The 3,903-nt window shown below is 40.4% G+C and overlaps 2 long non-coding RNA genes across 2 annotated transcripts; one reads left to right on the forward strand and one right to left on the reverse strand.

The window, feature by feature from the left end:
• Window positions 1–742: 742 nt before the first annotated feature.
• LOC115534699 (uncharacterized) lies at window positions 743–2,154 on the reverse strand. Its single transcript, XR_003974360.1, has 3 exons — window positions 2,005–2,154; window positions 957–1,029; window positions 743–855 (listed from the first exon to the last, which is right to left on the reverse strand). It is a non-coding gene; the product is annotated as an uncharacterized LOC115534699 (long non-coding RNA).
• Window positions 2,155–2,493: 339 nt separating this feature from the next.
• Window positions 2,494–3,130, forward strand: LOC115534706 (uncharacterized). Its single transcript, XR_003974361.1, has 3 exons — window positions 2,494–2,537; window positions 2,830–2,877; window positions 3,074–3,130. It is a non-coding gene; the product is annotated as an uncharacterized LOC115534706 (long non-coding RNA).
• The last annotated feature ends 773 nt before the right edge of the window (window positions 3,131–3,903 follow it).

Raw genomic sequence — 3,903 nt, forward strand, 5'->3', positions numbered from 1 at the left:
CACCGTTATTGTGACTATGCGGAAAATCTCCTGGTAGTGTTCGTTCAGAATTTTCACGCCATCTATGGGGACTTTCTGGTGTATAACGTCCACAGCTTGATCCACCTGGCAAGTGATGTTAGAAAATATGGCCCACTACCCCAAATTTCAGCCTTTCCCTTCGAAAATTTCTTGTATAAATTAAAGAAACTAATTAGAAAGCCAAACCAGACATTACAACAAATTGTTAAACGATTAACGGAAAAATCAAGCATCAACCCAGTCTGTCCATCTTCCCATAACCAAAGTTCACCCTCAACAACACAGTACGCCACTGATAGATTTACCCTGTCCACAAAGGATGGGAACAACACAGTTTTGTGTGGTGGTGCCACTTTTAAAATAGAGGCAATTAGCAGGACACTTGGTGGTACGTCTTTGGTGGCGAGGCAATATTTAGACCAACGTCCATTTTTCAACCACCCTGTTGATTCAACTGCACCGGGGACAGCTGTGGTTGGGAACCTGGCAGAAGAGACCACCTCAATTGCCGTTAAAGATATTGACTTTAAGATGGTGACGTTAGAATACAAGAACAAACTTGTGGCACTTCCACTCAACCACAACTAAATTAATTTAAAAATGATTCATATTTCAATCAATTAAATCGGTTATCTAAATTCAATGTGTTCAACTTTTTCAAAACTTATTTTCTGTTTAGATGTATGCGGTAGTGCATTTTACTGAGTCAAACGAGGTGGAGGTTGTGCCTTGCTCGTGGCTAAGTTTGGATGGCAAGGTGTCTTTTTGGCCACCGTATAAAGACACCAAGCAGACGAAAGTTGCAGTCATCCAAAGCGCTATGCCAGATGAGACCTGGGGAGAGTTTTTTGTGGAGGTGGTGAAAACCTTTGGTGAGACAGACAAAAGTAGGATGTACCACTTTTCTCCCCTTAGGCTTTAAAAGCTTTACTCACTTCATTGTTGTCTTCAACAGCCAATTATGATGCAGCGCGTATGAACCTGAAAAAAGCCCAAACCAGGAGCACCCTGACATCAGATGATGAAGAGGGTAAAAGAAGGAGAATGTAAGCACTGTGCAGTAATCTACTATGAAAACCCTCAGCTACACAAAACAATGCATGCTTATTGAGTGATTTCTTTTCTAATGCAGCCCTTCCTCAAAGCTGAAAGAAACTGTGCCTGCAGATGAGGGGGAGAAGCATACAAGGTCTGATTACAGATGGCCATGCATTATCACTCACATAAAGACATTTTGTGATTGGCAAGTTTGCAGTCTTACAAAACTGTTGTTGTTCATACTCTTGTACTGTTCCAATGTATAGGGCTAAGAAAAAAGAAAAAAAAGGAGTCCTCCACAAGCCCCTGCTTTCCCCACCTGCTTTTAGATCATCACAGCAGGACATACATAAAGGTATAACACATCATTCCAAATCTGAATTCTGCTATTCTACTCACTATCTTTTTTGAATGTCTTGAATCTGGGAAATTTGGATGTAATGAACTTCAATACACTGACTACTCTGATTATAAATATACATCTTCTTGCCTACAGTTGCTGCCCACACATCAGCTGCTCTTGAACAGGCCTCTGCCCAGATCTCTGGCAACATTCAAAGTCAATTCGGTACACAAACATCTGGCCTTACACAGCAATACTGAAAATCTGTTTAAACTTAAGTCTGTTAATTTTAGCAAAGGGTCTTGACATGACAGTCATGATGTTTTTCTGTCCTGTAGAACGGGATCATGCACTCCTGTGTGCTGTGGAGGAGTTGAAGGCCTTGGTGAGGCAGAACAACCTCCTCCTCCAGGCCCTTACTAGGCAAAAAACTACAGCAGCAGCAGACACTCTATCTGAGGAATTTAAGTTCCCAATGAACTGCGAGGAAGACCTTCAAAGGGTGGAGGATCTTCTGAGGGAGAAATCCCAGGAAAAGGCCCTGGTATAGTCATGACTTCTATAATACTGATATATTTCAGTTCTTTGCTACAATGCATTACCAAAGATCAAAGTGCATGAAAGTCCTTGTGCACAACCCTTCAGCTTTCCAGGTGCAGGTGTTAGGCAGGAAAACGTGATCAAATATGAAAAGTTCATTAAACACCGCACACTGGATACTGTTCTTTTTTCTCTTTATTTTTAGGAGCGAACAACGCGTTTCGCCCAATGCGTTTTCAGGTTCGAACCTGAAGACGCATTGGGCGAAACGCGTAGTCCACAATAGGTTCAATAGGCAATTGTAGTAGAGTATCATTTTGGAGTCAATGGTGGGTACATGTACTATATGACTTGTATTTCTTTAACATTTACCCTCTAATATAAGCCCATATAGCCATATTCCTTGCATCTTATGGAAAGACAAGACATAAAGTCAATAAAAATAAACTCCCCAAACGGCAAATTGGCACAATATCCTATTCACACGTTTTTTACATTTCCCATGTAAAATCTGTATTCATTACTCTAAATGGTTTCCCTCTGTCATTGTTAGATTCAGTTGAAAGTGACGGTGCAAATACAGCTGCCAATGAGGGTAGGTACTTTAGGTTTAAATTATTTTTCTCCCAGTAGCAGCTACCTACTATTCTGCAACCCAAAGCCTATTGATGTGTTGCACATTAAGATGAAAGCCTGCCACACTTGTTGTTCTGATTCCCTTGATCAAGGAAGGAATCCAAATACTATATCAAATACTCATCAAATTGTATGTAGCTAAATTAAAAAAGATTACTCATAGAGAATAGTTACTGTACCTTTGCTGCTCAGTTCTGAAATTTTAAAGCATTGTAGTGTGCTAAATGTACATTATATTTTAGTGTTGTTAGATTCTCTGGAAAGTGATAATGACAATCACTCTGAAAGTGCCAGTGATGGTAAGTATCTTATTATTCTTATTCTCAGATTAGGCTCCACCTCACATTGGTTTTGAGTTGGACAGACTAAAGCCCATTACTAATTCAAATCGAGTGTATTTAATCAATTATGAGTCCAAATGAATGCAATCTTATATCAGAATGATGTCATAAGTGCATTTGTTGTACTAAATGTGTTCCTCTATATTGCTCTAAGACTCACTTGAACACGATCCTGAAAATGACCCGGAATACACACCTGTCAATGATGGTGAGTAACTTATTGTCAATTTGTTTTTTTGCATTTCTGTCAGCTACTAATGGTCTCAGCCACACACACACACACACACACACACACACACACACACACACACACACACACACACACACACACACACACACACACACACACACACACACACACACACACACACACACACACACACACACACCACAGCAATGCCAAACTTTAATGCATGCCTACACACTGACACACATACTTCCACATGCTAAGAAACCATGTAAGAGAAATGTGAATTTGTGAAACATGTTTTCTTTTGTTTTTCTTTTACAGTTTTTTACGATACAATAAACACTAAAATCTAAAGTTTTGCCCAATTATCAAAACCTTACACTCAAGGAGCAAAACTCGGCCCCAGATTTGCACCACTGTAAGCACAATGAGTCCGTTCGAACTTTGTGCAAAACAATACACACAGTGATTTGAAACACTAACACACGCGTCTATGCATTAGACACAGAAGTATATCAAGATGTCACTTCCTTGCAATTCTAAAGCACTGACTATCAAATGACCACACCCATCGGCCAGTTGATTGAACACTGCCATCAGGTGTGCAAACACAAGATTGCTTAATTGTAGACACACCAATCAGGTTTAAGCACTATAAAAATGCAGCAGGTGAGTTCACCAAACTTAACCAAAATGGAAGGAAGAGGAAGAGTGAGGATGAGAGGGGGAATCGGAGAAGGAGGAGAAGGAGGCAGAGGCCGTGCCAGAGGTAGAGGCCGAGGTAGAGGAAGAGG

Source organism: Gadus morhua, chromosome 2, assembly GCF_902167405.1.
Source record: "Gadus morhua chromosome 2, gadMor3.0, whole genome shotgun sequence".
Taxonomy (NCBI): domain Eukaryota; kingdom Metazoa; phylum Chordata; class Actinopteri; order Gadiformes; family Gadidae; genus Gadus; species Gadus morhua.